Raw genomic sequence first — 6,049 nt, 5'->3', positions numbered from 1 at the left:
TAATCTATGAACACTGTTGATATATCTTCGGGAGTTGACGTATTTCTTGCAATTTACTACTTTCTTCTATTCTGCATTTCCTATCCTGCTTTTATTATATATACTGCATACAGGTTGTAGTGTTAGTGACCAGCCTTAGCCTCGTCACTACTTCGTCGAGATTAGGCTCGGCACTTACCAGTACATGGGGTCGGTTGTACTGATACTGCACTCTGCACTTCCTGTGCAGATTTTGGTGCTAGTCCGAGTTGATCGTGAGGTTGGTTGCAGGATTCGTCTGATAGGAGACCCAAGGTAGATCTGTCGGCGTCCGCAGACCCTGACGTACCCTTCTATACATTATACTTTACTGTTTCTTTCATTTCAAAAACAGTTGTATCTCTTTCAAACCTTTACTTGTAGAAAAATCTTAGAAGTTCATGAATTTTGACTCCAGATCTAGGTAGTAGTATGTATATATTGAGGTTGTTATAAATTTCCGCACTCATTTGTAACTCGTTATAGCTTATTTGTTATTAATTACTGAAATGTGAAAGAATTGGCTTAATGATTCTCTAACGTTGGCTTGCCTAGCAAGTGAAATGTTAGGCGCCATCACGGTCCCGATGGTGGGAATTCCGGGTCGTGACATGTTGGTATCAAAGCACTAGGTTGCCTAGGTCTCACAATTCACGAACAAGCTTAGTAGAGTCTGAGGGATCGGTACGGAGACGTCTGTACTTATCTCCTAGAGGCTATAAAGTTTAGGAACAAATTTCACTTTTATTCTTCTCTGTTGTGGGATTTTGTTTTCTCAATACTGATTGAACTCTTCTACTCTTATTCTCTCGCAGATGGCGAGAACACGTACCACTTCTTCAGCTGAGCAGCAGCCAGAGCCTCCAGTGACAGCTCCTACGAGGGGCAAAGGTCGAGGCCGAGGCTGTGCCAGAGGCCGAGGTAGGGGCAGGGCTCATCCCAGAGCCCGATCAGCAGCCCCAGCCATGGAGCCTCAAGTAGAGTTCGATGAGGAGGTTTGAGCCCAGACTGTTCTTGTTGGGCCATCACAAGTTCCGGAGGGGTTCATTGCCACCCTAGTGCTTCAGGACGCTTTGGTCCATTTGGAGGGCCTTATGGAGAGTGTGGCCCAGACTGGCGCATTTCCCATGGCACCAGCCGTCTCTCAGGCTGGAGGAGGAGCCCAAACTCCTGCTACTCACACTCCGGAGTAGATGGCTCCCCAGTATCAGACTCCAGTCGCTCATCCAGTCGGAGTAGTTCAGCCGGTTGTTGCGGCACAGACCGGTGATGGGTCAGCGATGTCTTCTAAGGCTTTGTGGATATTGGACAGGTTTACCAAGCTCTTTCCAATTCACTTCAGTAGTGCACCTTCAGAGGATCCCCAGGAGTATCTTGATAACTACCATGAGGTGCTACGGAACATGGGTATAATAGAGACCAATGGGGTCGATTTTTGCTGCATTTCAGATGGATGGTTCCGCCAAGAAATGGTGGAGATATTATTTGTTGACCAGACCAGCTGGGTCGCCTGTTATTACTTGGGACCAGTTCTCTCAGCTCTTCGTTAGTTCGAGCGTCTCCAGCAGGGCAATATGACTGTTACTCAGTATGAGACCCGTTTATGAATTTCTCACGTCATGCTCTTCTTTTGCTTTTCACCAAGAGAGAGAGAGGGAGAGGAGGTTTATTGACGAACTTGCTCAGACTATCAGATTGCAGATGGCTAAGGAGACTAGGAGTGAGATTTATTTTCAGGCGGCTGCCAATGTCACTAAGCGAGGCGAGATGGTTCTTGCATAGGGAGGTCAGGGGTTTGACAAGAGACCTCGTCATTCTAGTGATTTCAGCGGTGCCTCACCTAGAGGCAGGGGTACTTTTGGTAGGGGTCATCCTCCCATGCCATTTCATTCAGCGCTTTAGGCATCCCACAGTGCTTTAGGGAGTCGTGGTCCTTATGTGCCTCATTCTGGGCAGCCAGCCTATAGTGCACCATCAGCTCCTATCAGTGAACCTCCTATTCAAAGTTACTACCATGGTCCTTCGGCCCATTCAGGTCAATCTCAGTTTCTATCGCCACAGTACCAGGATGGATGTTTCGAGTGTGGTAGTTATGGGCATATTAGGAGGACCTATCCGAGATTATTGGGCATCCCGCCACAGCATCAGGGTTCTCGTACCATGGTTCCGGTACCAGTTGCTGCACCACCTACTCAGCCAGCCAAAGGCAGGGGTCAGGCAGCTAGAGGTAGAGGCCAGACTGTTAGAAGTGGAGGTCAGGCCATTAGAGGTGGAGGTCAGCCAGCTAGAGGTCGTCCCAGGGACGTAGTTTAGGGTGGTAGGGCCCATCCCCGATGTTATGATTTTCTAGCCAGGCCCGAGGCTGAGTCATCTGATGTTGTTATCACAGGTATTGTTTCAGTTTGCAATAGAGATGCTTCAGTTCTATTTGATCCGGGTTCTACTTACTCCTATGTGTCATCCTATTTCGCTTCATATTTGGTTGTGCCTCGTGATTCTTTGAGTGCTCATGTGCATGTGTCCACACCAATAGGAGATGTTATTGTTGTAGATAGTATCATTCGTGTGTAGTCACCATTGGGAGTCTTGAGACTTGTGTAGATCTTTTATTTCTCGATATGGTCGATTTTGATATCATTTTGGGTATGGATTGGTTGTCACATTATCATGCTATATTAGATTGTCACACCAAGACGGTGACATTAGCCTTGCCGGGGTTGCCTCGACTAGAGTGGAGAGGGATTCCTGGCCATTCTACCAGCAGGATTATCTCTTATGTGAAGGCTCGGCATATGGTCGAGAAGGGGTGTCTAGCTTATTTGACTTATGCCCGTGATTCTAGTACGGAGGTTCCTTCCATGGATTCAGTACCTATTGTGCGTGAGTTTCCAGAGGTGTTTCCTGCAGACCTGTCGGGGATGCCACCCGACAGGGATATTGATTTCTGTATTGATTTGGCTCCGGGCACTCAGCCCATTTCTATTCCTCCATACCATATGGCCCCGCCAGAGTTGAAAGAATTGAAGTAACAGTTGCAAGATTTGCTTGATAAAGGCTTCATTAGACCTAGTGTCTCACCCTGGGGTGCACCGGTGTTGTTTGTGAAGAAGGATGGATCGATGAGGATGTGTATAGATTATCGACAACTGAACAAAGTCACCATCAAGTACAAGTATCCATTGCCGAGGATTGATGATTTATTTTATCAGCTTCAGGGTGCCAAGGTGTTTTCGAAGATTGATTTGAGGTATGGCTACCATCGGTTGAGTATTAGAGCATCTGATGTCCCTAAGACAGCTTTTCGGACTAGGTACGGGCATTATGAGTTTCTGGTGATGTCCTTTGGGTTGACAAATGCCCCAGCAGCATTCATGGATTTGATGAACTAAGTGTTCAAGCCTTATTTGGACTCCTTTGTGATCGTGTTTATTGATGATATCTTGATCTACTCTCGCAGTCGAGAGGAGCATGAGCAACATCTCAGGATTGTACTTTAGACTTTGAGAGCTAGCCAGTTATATGCTAAGTTTTCAAAATGCGAGTTTTGGTTGAGCTCAGTCGCTTTCTTGGGGCACATTGTGTCGGCAGAGGGTATTCAGGTGAATCCTAAGAAGATTGAGGCAGTTCAAAACTGGCCTAGACCCACTTCAGCTACGGAGATCAGGAGTTTCCTGGGTTTGGCGGGCTATTACCGTCGATTTGTGGAGGGGTTTTCATCTATAGCAGCCCCATTGACCAGGTTGACCGAGAAAGGTGCCCCGTTCATATGGTCAGACGAGTGTGAGGTGAGCTTTCAGAAGCTCAAGACTACTTTGACTATAGCATCGGTGTTGGTGTTGCCTACAGGTTCAGGATCTTATACGGTATATTGTGATGCATCCTGTGTTGGGCTCGGTGTAGTATTGATGCAAGAGGGTAGGGTGATTGCATATGCATTGCAGCAATTGAAGGTTCACGAGAAGAATTACCTTATCTGTGACTTAGAGTTGGCAGTCATTGTTCATGCACTGAAGATTTGGAGGCACTATCTTTACGGCGTGTCGTGTGAGATTTTCACGGATCATCAGAGTTTGCAGTACTTGTTCAAACAAAAGGAGCTCAATTTGAGGCAGAGGAGGTGGTTAGAGCTATTGTAAGATTATGATATCACCATCTTTATCATCCCAGGAAGGCCAACGTGGTGGCCGATGCCTTAAGTAGGAAGTTAGTGAGTATGGGCAGCCTTGCGTATATTACAGTCGGTAAGAGACCACATGCATTAGATGTTCATGAGGTTGGATGTTTCTGAGGCCAGTCGTGTTCTAGCTTGTAAGGTCGCTCGGTCTTCGTTGTTTGAGCGCATTAGGGAGCGGCAGTATGATGACCCTCATTTGCTTGTCCTTAGGGACACGGTGTGGCACGGTGATGCCAAGCAGGTTACTGTTGGAGATGATGGAGTTTTGAGGATGCAGGGTCATGTTTGTGTGCCTAATGTGGATGGACTTCATGAATTGATTCTAGAGGAGGCCCACAGTTCCCGGTATTCTATTCACCCTGGCGGCGCCAAGATGTATCAGGACTTGCGGTAGCATTATTGGTGGAGGAGATGAAGAAGGATATAGTTGCTTATGTAGCTCGGTGTCTAAATTATCAACAAGTAAAGTATGAGCATCAGAGACCTGGTGGTTTGCTTCAGAAGATAGAGATTCCTAAGTGGAAGTGGGAGCGTATCACTATGGATTTCATTGTTGGACTTCCACGGACTCAGAGGAAGTTCGATGCAGTTTGGGTCATTGTGGACAGGCTGACTAAGTCAGCGCATTTCATTCATGTGGCAGTTACCTACATCCGCGAGATCGTCCGTCTCCACGGTGTGCCCCTGTCTATCATTTCTGATCGAGGTATGCAGTTCATCTCGCACTTTTGGAGAGCATTACAACATGAGTTGGGCATGAGGGTTGAGTTGAGCACAGTGTTTCATCCTCGGATGGACGACAGTCCGAGCGCACTATTCAGATCTTGGAGGATGTGCTCTGTGCATGTGTTATAGACTTCGGAGGATCGTGGGATCGGTTCTTGCGCCTTGCATAGTTTGCCTACAACAATAGCTATCAGTCGAGCATTCAGATGGCTCCCTATGAGGCATTATACGGTAGGTGGTGTCGGTCGCTAGTTGGGAGGCTCGGTTGTTGGGTATAGATCTAGTACAGGATGCCTTGGATAAGGTCAAGATTATTCAGGATCGACATCGCACAGCTCAGTCCAGGCAGAAGAGTTATGCCAACCGTAAAGTTCGTGATGTTGCATGCATGGTCGGAGAGAGAGTGTTGCTTCTGGTATCACCCATGAAGGGTGTAATGAGATTCGGAAAGAAGGGCAAGTTGAGCCCTAGGTATATCGGGCCCTTTGAGATTCTGGAGAGAGTGGGCGAGGTGGCTTACAGACTCGCATTGCCACCTAGTTTAGCAGTTGTTCATCCGGTATTCCATATGTCCATGCTCCGGAAGTATCACGGCGAGCCGTCCCATGTGTTAGGTTTCTGCTCTGTCCAGTTGGACAAGGATTTGACTTACGAGGAGGAGCCGGTGGCTATTCTAGCCCGGCAGGTTCGACAACTGAGGTCTAATAGTTATCCTTCAGTTCGAGTGTAGTGGAGAGGTCAGCCTGTTGAGGCAGCTACTTGGGATTCCGAGTAGAACATGCGGAGTAGATATCCACATCTTTTCACCACCCCAGGTACTTTTCTATGTCCGTTCGAGGACGAACGGTTGTTTTAGAGGTGGAGAATGTGATGACCCGATAGGTCATCTTATGATTTAAACCTAATTTTGTGATCTGAAATCTTTAAAATCATGATTTAGCCTTTCTCGATTTACTTGTGCAGTCCGGGTGTCTTTCCGGAAAGCTTTTATGCTAAAAATTGATAAAAATAAGAAATTTTGCCTTAAAACCTCATTTGAGTTGATTTTGGTCAATATTTTTGGTAAACGGACCCAGATTCGTACTCTGACGGTCCCATGGGTCCGTATCGTGATTTAGGACATGGGCATCT

The sequence above is a fragment of the Nicotiana tomentosiformis genome, chromosome 3 (genome assembly GCF_000390325.3).
Source record: "Nicotiana tomentosiformis chromosome 3, ASM39032v3, whole genome shotgun sequence".
NCBI lineage: Eukaryota > Viridiplantae > Streptophyta > Magnoliopsida > Solanales > Solanaceae > Nicotiana > Nicotiana tomentosiformis.
Note: the sequence above shows the minus strand (reverse complement) of the source record.